Source organism: Rhipicephalus sanguineus, chromosome 1 (assembly GCF_013339695.2).
Source record: "Rhipicephalus sanguineus isolate Rsan-2018 chromosome 1, BIME_Rsan_1.4, whole genome shotgun sequence".
NCBI classification, from domain to species: Eukaryota; Metazoa; Arthropoda; class Arachnida; order Ixodida; family Ixodidae; genus Rhipicephalus; species Rhipicephalus sanguineus.
This window is the reverse complement of record NC_051176.1, coordinates 47404730-47417967: the sequence shown is the minus strand read 5'-3', so window position 1 is coordinate 47417967 and position 13238 is coordinate 47404730. Positions and strand designations below refer to the sequence as shown.

Below are 13238 nucleotides of genomic sequence, written 5' to 3'. Positions count from 1 at the left end.
ATGTATCGCGTCTTGAGTACGGTTGCAGCTACAGTGTACTGCTGCAGCAGCCTTCCGCTTGGTTTTCTTTTAAAAAGTAAAGTTACGGTTCCTTCGGAGAAGTCATGATAATCTTGACGCAATGTTTCAAAACTAGAAACGAAAACACTAAAAAAAAAAAACTACAATGCGCGGTTTCGAACCCACGACGTTCAGCACCTCGAACTGCCGCACTGAGTGCTAACCGACTTCGCCACCAAAGCAGCTCGGCGGCGGGGTTTAACAACGGCGTGTGTACGACGTGGTGAATTACAATGTGATGATCGTAGATCGCAGTTCTTTCACTACAGCGCAGCTGTTGAAGTGACGGCCCTGGGCCCCCGCGCACCCATGGCCCCGTCGTGGTGGTCGGTCCCGCCTCAGAAACGGCGCTTTCGGTTCTATTTAGAACCGACTACATCGTCAAAGTTCCCCTACAGATTGTGTGGAGCCAGAAGAAAGAATCGTCTGCTGCTCTAGATGCTTCACAGGTAAGTTGTGATATCTTGAAATGACTCTCAGAGCCCGGCGTTATCAATATCAATTCGCACATGCAGCCGCTCTGTTCGTGCTTATCTGAGGCGAGAGCTTCTTTCGCTGTAAATGACGGATATCACAGCTTTCCACCGCGGGGCGATGCAATCCTCGTTTAACTTTGTAACTGTTTCACATCGATGTAGAAGCGGGGCGCGCGGTGCCAGCAGTGTTTTACCCATAACTTCGAAATGACGGGGGGGGGGGGGGGGGGGGGAAGAGGAGGTTGCTAAAACAACACGGGGGCGGGGTGGTAGGTGCCTGTATATGTAAGAGGGGAGGGAGTGGTTGGGTTGGTGGGGAACAATGCTTAGGGGGCTGTCAGTAGGTATACTAAATATGCATTCATAACTACGTATAAACAGTTGATTGAATCGTTTAAACAAAAGTGACAGACACATTTGTGCCTTTATGAGGATTTATACTGTTGAACTTTCGGTGACATGAAAATGAAAATAAAGATCCACAGTGCCACACTATCTGTTCCAGAAAAGCCTCAAACCCTCAACGGTCGTTCAAAACTGCCATGTAGCAGCAGCATGACAAGTGCACTGAGTCGATAGAGTTGTGGCTTTTTGACGGCCATCGACTGCATGGCCTTTCAAAAGTGCCCGAGTGGAACAGTTGTTATTTATGAACAGCAAATCTAGGACCCAAATGTTGTCAAGGTGCGTTAAGAATGTCCCATGTACTTGCAGTTTGCGACAAAGAAATGAGGCACACATTTCCACGAAGAAAATCAGTTACTGCCTGTCTTCATAAAACATTAACGCACTAGTGCTATGCAGAGGCTACAATACAAACCGCATTGCATCCACATCGAGTAAATGTACCTCATTCAATGAAATGAATGAAGTAGTGCTTGGTAGTGCAAGCAGAGACAGGAAGAAAGATTCCTGGCCTGTATTGTTTCAGTTTGGGCTACTGTGTACATCTTCACATCTAGAAAGCTATCCCATTTACAAATCCCGTTTCAACCATTTGATTCAGTCTTGCCTGTTATTAAAAATGCTGAGCTGCTGTCGAAAGGACGGTGGTAATGAGATTAAACTGGAGCAGATAAGATTCATTAATACGCTTTTCTTGCCAGAACCATGAATGATTCCTATGACTTATCCAGTATTGCAGCATCTGTGATCTCTTTATGCTTGCACCACTTTGCTGTAAGCATTGCCAGTTTCATACCTCTCGTCATATTGCGAGTGATAGAAGCCTAAATTCCATTGGCGCTACTTGGCATGTCACAGTGACAAGCAACGAAATGGATGGTCGCATGACCAGATCACTCATTTCTCTTGCTAGATTGCTCAATTGGAGAAATCTATAGTACGTCCCTCATTGCCCAGAATTTCTGAGAAACCAGTCAGTAGCACCAAGCTGGAATAGTACATCAGTAACATACTACTGGTTGTCACACGGAAGGAGCGAACGGCCAAAAAAAAACAAATATGCTTAAATTGTTAGAGCACATGTCATGCCAGCATTGGTGCATATTTGCTGCCTTCACACTGGCAGCATTGAACAGCTGTCACTCTCGTGCGATTCAACTTCTAGGCGAGAGCTAACTCTATCGTGTCGCTTATTGCTTTTTTCACAAAATTGCTTATGTGGCTTTTATACTTGATGATCGAACATGAATGCATAACTCCTGAATATCGTCTCACTTCTGTTTTGTCTCTCTCTTTTCTATGCAGGCAAGTTCAGATGAGCTTACTGAGGACAATGTCGGGCTCAAAGATGAACCATATCTGCAGGATGAATTTCCTATAACAGTCAGCAAGGTCCATGGTAATTCGGAATGTAGTCAAGAGGTTCCTGAGGATGTTGAAGTCGACAACCCAGATGCTGACGTCTCTGATTGTGTGGCAAGAAATTAAGCAGTAGTGCTTCCTGGCCTCTCTGTAAGTAGATTGCAAGCTTGTGCTTGTGTGAGTCGTAATTCAATAAAATGTGCTTACTGGATTACAACCACTGAAAGCTCATATTTGAAGGTGCGAGATCAGAAGGTTCCTTGTAAAGCACCTGTTATGTGAGATATTGGTGATGGAGTACTGACTCAGATTTTAGAAGTATTTTGTATTCTTGCGCTTAATAAAATCGCTGTCAAGAACACTAACAAGTTCATTGAGGTTGCTCGGAATGCAATTAGTACATTTTCGATGCCACTTCCTTAAAAAAAAACATTTGTGGTGTTCATATCGAGCTGGTGGTTATGTGTAAACACAGTGTGACGTAGGTCTAAGTCACGTGAGGACAGCAACACTTGATGTTCTTGCAGCCCTCTGTAGTTTCAGAAAGGGCCTTTTGGAAGGCAACCGAATGAGAATTGTGGCTTTTGCATTACAGCATCCCATGTCTCGATGACATTCTGCCATCAAGATACATCAGGCATTTCATGCCGCTTTCTAAAAGCCTCTTCATGCTGCTCAAGGAAACTGTCGAGGAGTCTGAGGCATTTATTGCTCAGAGATTGTTAAAGAGGTTTGTTCAAGAGGTTTCCATACTGTATGGTGCAGCCGCTCAGACCATATTATTGTTATGCCAGGAAATTATCTGTCAGCAGTATTTTTTACCCTTCATGTACAGTATCGAGCATCCACCAGCACATGTAGGGCAGTGTTTGCTGCATGAAAGCAGCATGGCTTCACCGTGTGTTCTTGTAAATCGAGGGGGAACATTCGTTGTAGCAAAATGCCGAATCTTTTCGAAGGTGACTAAAAGATGTGTGCCATATTCTTCTAGTGTACGAGACGTGTTTCTCCAAAAGTTCATATGGTGCACCTTGTCCAACAGTTGATATGATAGGTTAGAATGTACAGTTTTCCTTTTCTTTCTTTCATCGGTGAGCATGTCTTCTTTTTTCAGTGCACTTGTTATTAATCCCCCTGCTGCATGCCTAGGCATGCAGCAGGGTGTTTTTGTTTTTTGTTAATTACTCAAGTGCCTCATGCGCCAAATAATTACTCAATACTTGGTGAGGGTCTTGTGATAGTAAGGCAGAGAATATTGCAGAAATATTTGTCGTTTAACCTTGATCTGACACCCGAATGTAACTACTCTGATTGACGATATAGACTCATACAGGATTTTTAAAAGGAAGATTAAGTCACACTTACTATCTACCATAGGCGTGCACAGGGTTCCCCTTCAGGGGGGCGAAGGTTCGTCGCACCTCCTCCCAATTATGTCAACGTATGGCGCTGACATTGCCCCCCCCCCCCGAGTGGCAGCGCCCCCCTGCCTATTATGTCAATGTATGGGGCTGACTTTGCACCCCCCCCCTCTTAGGGGAATAGGGGGGGCAGCCGCCCCCCCCTGCCCTCCTGTGCGCACACCTATGCTATCTACATAAACATACTCACCGTCATCATAATCATTGTTTTGTATTCTCTAAAGTATTTGTTTTCTTTGTTTTTTTAATTTCTGAAACCTTATGCATTGAAATCTTACGTTTCGTCATGTAATGTCACATTCATGTTTGTTTATTTTCTCAAACTTTGTTTCATTTGTTGGTCACATATATGCCTTACTGATGTCATTGCCTGGGCCAATTCACTCATCTATTTGTTTTCTTATACACATGTGGCCTGCACGTAGCAACTAATTTATGCTTATTTCATTATTGACTGTTCATTTTTTACACTGAGCATTTTGTCATTTTGGTGGGATTTTAGGTTTTCAGAGGGCAGGCGCCTTGTCAGGCTTTTATACCTTTTCGCCGGTCCCCTAGGCAAATTGTACCTTTCTTTGTTTTGCTTTTTTCCCGAAATAAACCTCAACTTCACCTTGCTTGTCTAACCGCCTTGTCGTATGACATTTGTAGTATTGGCATTTTGCAGGAAAAATATGCATATGCAGAAAACAAACTACAGTTGCAATCGTTCCTTAACAACAAACATGTGAAACATTCTTTTGATGCTATTTGCTGATGCTATTTCTGCCTGTCAGTGAACTTATATTTCTGTGCTTGGTTGCCACATTGAGAAGTGATATGTCCGATACTGGCAGCTGGCTTGTTGCGCCCTTCCTTCTTTGGGGTCTACCCTTTTAAGGACAGAGGCCATAAGAAGAATATCTCATAATTTTTAGTGGGTTTACTTAAGCTGGTTTTTGGCTTTCCATTTCAAATGTGCTTTTCATTTCCAATGTTCCTATGGGAGTACAGCATAATTTCAAAATTTTATAGCAGATATAATCAAGCACTTTATGGCACAACGTTCTGGGATTGCTGAAATTTTCAAACGTATAGCCCTGTTACTTTGATTATTTTGCATTCTTTTTTTATTGGACATTGATGTACATGCATGTATGCCTACTGCAGTTCACCATGTCCGTATAGTGCAATTAGAAGTACACAAACTTGTTCTGTGCTGATGCGTTGAATAAATGCAAATGTGACATCGCTTTCTTTGTCTTTTTATGGGTTCCCCATCAACTACTGTCAGCTTTGCAATGCATGAGTGTGCATGAAGTCTATGCAGTTCTCTTACCATGGTGCCTTGTACCGTGTGCCGTGAGGTTTCTAATTTTGTGTGTGCATATATATATATATATATATATATATATATATATATATATATATATATATATATATATATATACATAAATATTTATTTAGGTAAATAGCTAGATAAATTAGTGAAAGGCATGCTAGAGATCTACAAGGTACACAAAAAGCGTCTAACACAAATATTTTCTGTACTGCACATATGCAGGCGTAAAGCTTACCTAATTTAACCTGTACACCAGTTGTGACATCAGAGCTCACAATTCCATAGTTCGTCTGCACGGCACAGAACCGTATACAGTCGATCAGTGGCATCCTCTTGTGTATGGGATGGAACATATGTTTTGTTCTTTGCGTAGATGGCAAGGTCTCCTGCTCTCTTTCTTAATATTACAATTTCAATTTGGTGCTAGTGTGATAGCAGGGCCGGGTGAAGATAATAGCGTTGTCATACTGTCGATCGTTCATTCCGTTTAGTGAAATTTTATTTTAATAGGATAACGTTTACATGCCCAAGTTTGTGACTGCATACTTGATAATACTAAGTGCAAAAGGTTAGGTGAATGACTGCATTTACCACCAGAACACACCACACTAGGTTCGCACCCCACCAGAACACGTTCCACCAGAACACACCACACTGGGTCTGCGTTCCCACCAGGACACACCACACTGGGTCGATTTTCACACCAGAACACATCCCGCCAGAACACATCCAACCAGAACACACCACGATGGGTCGGTTTTCCCACCAGAACACAGCCCACCAGGCTGGTGTATCCACCAGAACACACCAGTGTGTTCTGGTGTTAACACCAAAACACACCAGAACACGCCAAACACACTCTGGTGGGTTTTTCAACTGGGTACCACAAACATTTGAACGACCGCGCTTCAAAAAACGCGTTAGGGAACAATGTTACGCCAATTGCGGCAAGTTGAGAATGGCTTCAAACGAAAGCCGAGTGTCAGGACTACATGTGATTTCCTGACCATTGACATAACTTGCTTAGTTTTACGACAGTGACCGTTCTGGTCTCGAAAAACAGGCCACATTTTTCGCCGTTTCCATAGACTCCCATTGTACAATCTTTAACTGCTCTGGGAACAAAATTGAAGCTTACTGCAACATGATCGCTGCAGTCATCCCGTGCGTTTAGGTTCCCAGAAGCGCTCTGTGGTCTGCGTTTTTCAACATTCACCCTCTACACTTAATTATTCGGGAAAAACTCGCCAGTTCCATTGAAAACGCGCTAGCTTCGTGCCGGGGCCGCCAGGGGCGCTGGCTGTGATGTGTCCACAAAAGCTGGATATGTACGACCGAAAGAATTTTTCGAAAAGCTAAAGTAGGACCGGAGATATACCGATCGCTAGTTTTAACTGACGCCTTCCCTCTCTCTTCATTCCGAACGAGTGGGCAGCGCCGTTCGAGGCGCCCCGCCCAGTGCATGACGTCACCTCACTTCAATGTTGTGTGGTTTCCTTTCCGCGTAACTTGGTGGTGCTGACGGCTGCTGCTGGCAACTAATAGTTCCGGTCGGCGGCTTCTCGCTGCGTGGTCTGGCGCGGTCTAGGCGCTGACGCGATCTATTTGTATTGATACTGTCGTCTAAGCAACCACGCGCAATTATTGCGGTGTGCTAACACTGGCTAAATGAGTAAACGGTAACGGTTATGTCTAGCGCCCGAAAACGGCCCATTGAGTTGTACGTGATTTCAGAAGAATCGTTGCATTTGAGCGAGGCATTAAAGCTAAAATGCAAGAACAATCCTTCGGGGCAGATTGGTTCACAATGTCGGAAGTTGAACTTTCAACATATATCCGCGTGATTACAATGTTCCGATTGAGAAAAAGAAAATGAAAACTGCGAGAATGAGTTTTAACAACACGGCAGCCCTGCTCAACGTATATGCCATTGACGTTGTAGCAAAGGAAAAATTATGACCAAGAAAGGGCTTCGCTAATGTTCATGTAAGAGAAACCTTTCTATTGTAATTCCATTAGGCAATACCGAACAGTCTCATCGTGAGAATTCGTTGTTCTTTATGTTATCCGTCTCCAGAAAAATGATTTACCGGATTGGTTAATGAGTTTCCTCTTTCTTCTCTCCTGTTGCCCTATTTCTCCAGTCACTTCGTGAAAATCGGGTCAACCTTGAAAAAAAAAAACATATTAGACGCTTCCTTAAAGTCAATTTGCCAGTACCTGACATTCGCACTTTCTTCTCGTAGAGTCGCTAAGCTTTCGGGACGCACTTCGCATGCAGGCTCACCGAAAGGCTGGGAAGACTCGAAATTAATTATGTACGCGGGTTCCGCTTAATCTGAATTGCACGAAGAACGAAATGAAGTGAAACCGTACGTTTAACTCACCAAGAAAAACCTTCGCAGTTGGTTCTTTCACCTCTCCCCCTCACCCCTCCTTGCCCTCCCATTCTTTCCACGCAATCCTACCATGCGCTAGCTGTAAAGGAATGGCACTCAGGCGCTACACCGAATAGCAAGAACGCCGCGCGAAACGGTGGCCGAGACACATCACAGTGAATCATTTAGGGCATCGAAGACATCGAAACGCAGAGGAAACGCGTTGCGCTGTAATAAAGGTGTGCCAGAGTGAACGGGTTTGCTCACGAACTCCGTTGCTGGAACTAATTTTGGCTGTTTGACGTTGCAAAGAAACAAAGAGAACATGTCAGGGATGCCGTGGTGGGTCGAGTTTTTTTAATGTACTTACACCCCAAGCATGATACACGAAGGCGTTTTGCATTCTGCTTCCAGGGCAATGCCGCCGCTGGAAATCGACCCCGTGAACTCGTGCTTAACAGCGAAACCCAGTCGCCACAGCACTTCTCAGAGTTAAATTTATCATTGCACAAAAAAAACGTGGAGGACGCTTGAGCTTCCCTTCAAGAGTAGAATGCGATAGCGTAATCGGGCCCCGTGCGCATCGCCTTCTCAACTGCTCCATGTTTCACCTGGTTTCGGTTTACGGTGCATGCCTCAGCCGTGCCGCAAGGGAACAAGCGTCTGTGCACGCAACATTGGCCGTTTCAAATAATCCTAGAATGCGTACTGCAAGTAGAGTAGAGTAGAGTAGTTCCTTGAAACTGTGGCACACACCCACACTGGGGGATTGGCCAAGATCCGGGTAGTCTTAATAGAGAGTTCTTAAATTAAAGGTTAATATTTGTCTATTTAAGATGGAAGAAGTAAAAATGAAACAAAAAATGTTAACAACAGAATAATATAATAGAATAGAATATAAGTAATCAGGCCGAGAATTTGAATAAAAAACATGGCTGATCCCTCCGTCATAGGAATCGGTATCACACTAAAGTGAAACGTGCCTTCGCAGAGGTAGTTGAGCGTTTATTGTGCATTGTTTCATCGCAAGAATAAAGCCATGAGTGCGATAGCAGCAAATTGGAATATCACACGATGAACGGCAAGCAGCTCGAAACTAGCAGCGTGCTGCTCATTCACAAAGGACGCCCGAAAAGAATACACACAGGACGAGCGCGAACTAACAACTGTCACAGTTGTTATTTCTTTGTGTTTGAGGACAGCGCGCTCCTTTAGCAAACGCGGCCGCTGCAGCGAGCGAAGTGGCCTTCGTGCTCCTTGTAACTTCGACGTAAATTTGCGGTGAAAGCACAAGACGTACAAAACGCCCCCATCACGAGATAAGCACGCGCGCGCGCTCATCTCAACGAGCGGGGCGACGACCATTAAAGCGCACCCTTCGCGCCCTTCGAGCAATCTCGCTTGTGATAATGAAAAGAAGTGCCTCCGAGCTCCGCGTACCGCCAGCGGTAAATCGTGTATATAAATAGCTTGCCGTTAGTATGCTGAAGAACGCAGGCATTGTGGCCGAGTCGTTTCGCGCCGCGCGCTGAAGCGGAGCGAGGGGTCGTGGATTCGATACCCGTCGACGGAACCTTTCCTTGTTTTTCCTTCGTCATCTGGTAGTGTACATTCTACAACGTCATATCCGTGACGGAAATACGTCAGTGCAGTTTTGGTAGACCCCGGCATAAAACACTGTTGTTTTAAAAAAATAAAGCAATTTGAACAAGTAGAAAATCAGAAGTAAAGATTGATTCTATAACCTAAATCTCTTTGAACGCACTACGCCATAATTCTTCCTTTTCCAAGTCAGCGAATGGCCCATTACGCGTCCTTAAGGCAGCACGCGAACCTACGCAGCTGCTGACTTTGTTGATGCTTTTGCTGATGTTTATGATTAAATATCTTCGACCGCTTTGTAATGGGTGGCCCATTAAAACACCCACTCGTTGCGCAATTCACATGTTTTGACACCTACGCGATTCTACGCCTCTGCCACGCAATGTTAGATGCGTTAAGGAGACTCCTCCCACTGCATGACATCCATAGTGTTTCTTTTTTCCCGAAGAACTTTCAAGCAATGGCGTGGCTCTATGGTAATGCCACGCGGAATGCTTGGGTTCGATTCTCACTCGAACCGAAGATATTCATTTATTTTATTTGCATCTTTCTCGACTTTTCGGTAACAGACAAGGCTGATTTTTCTCTCACAACCAATGACGCCGACACCATAATTTCTGCGAAACGGGCTCTTTAACGCTATTGAGTTAAAAGCGAACTTCATTGGATCTAGTATCCCGGCGAGCCCAATAACCTTTCCGCATATCTGTCCCCCAAATTTCCTTTCATGTTCAAGGAAAAACGGAAATAATGCAGGGACAAAAAAAAAAAAACACGACAAAAAAGGTCGCCTTTTGTTTATTTATTTGTTTACATTCTAATGCTGACTTAATTTTTCCTATTTTCTTACGCTCTGACACCGCCTCTAAACGGGTTTGAAGGGGTAAAAACATTATCAGGGCTGGAACAATTAAGCGGAGCGTAGCTTAAAGGGAAATGTCCAGGGCATGCGCTGCATCATGGTGTTCGGCGTGGTGTTTGCGTTGTTGTATGTGGCTAAAGCACTGACAACGAGCGTGCGGATTGCTACCGTACACTGTGAATGAGGGTGTAGAGAAGAAGGAGAGAGCAAGCCCTGCACGCGCACGGAATGACGCGAAAAAAGGGCTGCAATCGGCCGCTGAAGTAGGTACACAAGGATCTGTCACAAATGCGGCGACATCAGCCCCATGGCATTCCACTGGACGATCGCGGCCCTTCTTACCTCAGCGCGGAATAAGGGCAGTGGGCGAACCACGGCGCTCACTGTAAGATTGCGAGAAATGAATGAAGGGCATCGAGCGCATGCTGAGGACTTCGGGCAGTCGGTGTTTCTATTGCTTTGTCTATGTCTTTGGGAATGCTGGTGATGCCTAATTGTAAAATTTTCATTTAACCGCATGAGAAAAAGTGTAGAAAGCCATAGGCATGGGCAAATAATTTACTGTGTTGATTTTTCCACAAACCGACTTCAGTTTCCCTACACCGCAGGCGTATGTGTTGTGACGCAATGACAGAGAACGTAGCCACGTGGGAGATTAGACATCGTGACATTTCGGCAGTACGCCCCGGTTGCTTTCTCGCCTATGCTATATACGTAGGTTCGCTCAACGAACGTCAATTATGTGACAGCGTTGTTTTAATACTCTCGTTTTCATATACAGTCGAAACTTGCGATAACGAAATATCGAGGGAACGAAATTCTCACCGCAACGAAATATTTTCGGAGCACCGGCGAACGCCCATAGGACTCAATGCGTTTCGTAACTCGCAACTACGAAAGATATTCGTACCGCAGTCCCTCATTGACGAAATTTTCGAAACACGAGTGCGCAAATAATCTACTCTCGCAACATTAACTACATTCGAAAACTGCTGAAATGCATTCATGCTACACTTAAATTGTGCAAAACTATCGCTACAGCGCACTTGAGAAGCAGCCGCCATGATTGTTTACAAAAAACATAAAGCTGGCGACAATGATGATGATGGCTTGCCGAAACACCTGCTCGTTATCGCGGACTGCGTAGCAAAATCCACATTCCTCATGGAGTTACGTTCGTTGGCTTGACTCTGTGCTTGGCTTTGTCGGCTTTTCGCACACATAGTCGCGTGTGAAGAGCCATTTGTGGAGCGTTTGCTTGGTCGCTTGGTGCAACGTGAACTGTGTGTTGCGATTGCTTCGTCCGATTTCGCTGCCTGCGAAGATGCCGCCTCCAACGAAAAAGCGGAAGTTCATCACGCTGGAAGATAAGGCTGCAATCATCAGTGAGATGGAAAAGGGCAGGGAAAAAAATAGACATCGCCGAAGAATGCGGCGTTGTGTGCAGCTCGCTGTCCACGATTCTGCGCTCATCCGCGCTGACCCAGCGGAGCCGGAAGAAGATACGCCTGTAGGCGCACTTGCTGGCGCTACTGGTGACAGCGCAGTGCTGCCGTCACTGACCAGTGCATGGGGCGAAGTTTGTGCCATGGCAAACGAGATTCCCGATCGAGAGGCATGAAATTGTGCATGGTAAGGCCCGCCAAAGCAAACGTACTGACTTTTGGAAATAAAATGTGTTTTTCGTAAATTCCATGTCTTTTCTGCCGCATTCTCGCGCCAACGAAATTCCCGCAAGAGCGAAATTTCGTGCTTTCCCCGCCGATTTCGTTATTGCGGGTTTCAACTGTAACCCACCAAAGATTTCTATTTTCAAACATGAAAACAAGCATTTCCGCAGCTTGAAGCTTGAAGTTTTAAGTTTATTATTACCACGTAAGTACACAACATACATAAACAGCAAGGGTGGCGAGATAAAAGCTGCTTAAAGGCAGCTTGACTGGTCCCACCTCGCCATGCAATGCAAACAGCAACATGGCAAGAATTCCCAATAAGTACACTTGTTGCAACATTAAAATAGAAATACACAGAGCTAACAAAAATGGGAATTTTTATAAAAATTCGGCACATTTCAAGAAACGGAGAAGTAAGGCTAACATTCACAATCGAACTGGGTTTATTGACGACAAGTAGCACTTTTTTTATTTCGAGAGTTTGCCCAACGGCATACACAGTTAAATATACAGATAGACGCCGGTTTCCGCTTGAGAAAGAGGTTTATGGATGCTGATGGCGGGCGGCGAGAACCGACACAAGGATCACACAGCTAGCGCCAACAACTCGCGCTCGGCTCTTTCAGCTAAGGCAGTGCTGCTGTGGTATACTGACCTCCTTTCTCCCTACAATAACAGTTGGAGTAATGCGCTTTTGGGAATGTAACGTATATTTTTGTCGCATAGCTTTTATTTATTTAGTGTTGAGGGAAGACGGTAGGGAAGTGTTTGAAGACCACAGCTTGTGCGTGGTCGCGGAACTGCCCAATGTTCGGTGTATCGGTTTAGGCGAGATGACTGGTTGGTTAGCATATTCTCAATGTTCCTGATATGAGTACTACCTTTAATCGTTTCACATTTAAAAGACTACATAAGCTGATACTCATATAGGCGGGCAACTCAGATAATTTTTAATTTCAAAAATAGATGACGCGTATGCTCATTGTATAGTGTACATCAGCAATAGCCCGTAAGGCTTCCTTCTGCAGTGTGACTAGATTACGTAACGATTTTTTGTACTGTTTGACCAAACGAGGTGACAATAGCGCAGGTGCGACTCAAATAGCGCGTTATATATCGTGAGTTTCTGTGGTATTCGTAGCAAGCGCTTACATCTGCGCAACATGCTTAAAGCTTTGCAAAGCTTATATTTTACCTCTTGTGGCTTGTACTTATTTAGAAAATGTCGAGGCAAGGCGTACGCGTGGTGCATGATGGAGGTGGGCTGTGAGAGGGCGAAACGCAATGTTATGCAACAGCCGAGCGACCAATCACGGTTTATCTTCCTGCCAGGTGAACGATAATGTCGGGCTCAGCCGTGCCTGGGTCTAATTGGAATGGAGGGCGTTGCTTCCGCCATCGCTGTACATTAGAACAAAATATGAGCCAACTTTTTGCCTCGTATATCCTTGCCAGTCTGTTTATTAGCAGATCTCGACATTATAGTTATTTCTTAATGACAAGGCCCAAGAAGACTGAAACACATAAGCAGCTCAAGTTCACGAATGAAGATCTTTATTTATCGGTGCCTGATTGATAGTATTCGGACCTGGGAGGTGTACTACCCAGGTAAAGTTTTAGATATGCAGCAGAATATTGACAGTGTAATGGGAAACAAAAAGTGCTGACTGGGAAAAAA

General features: G+C 44.7%; 1 long non-coding RNA gene across 1 annotated transcript; it reads left to right on the top strand.

The window, feature by feature from the left end:
• Nucleotides 1-213: 213 nt before the first annotated feature.
• Nucleotides 214-3238, top strand: LOC119390931 (uncharacterized). Its single transcript, XR_005183531.2, has 3 exons — nucleotides 214-509; nucleotides 2247-2453; nucleotides 2899-3238. It is a non-coding gene; the product is annotated as an uncharacterized LOC119390931 (long non-coding RNA).
• Nucleotides 3239-13238: the final 10000 nt, after the last annotated feature.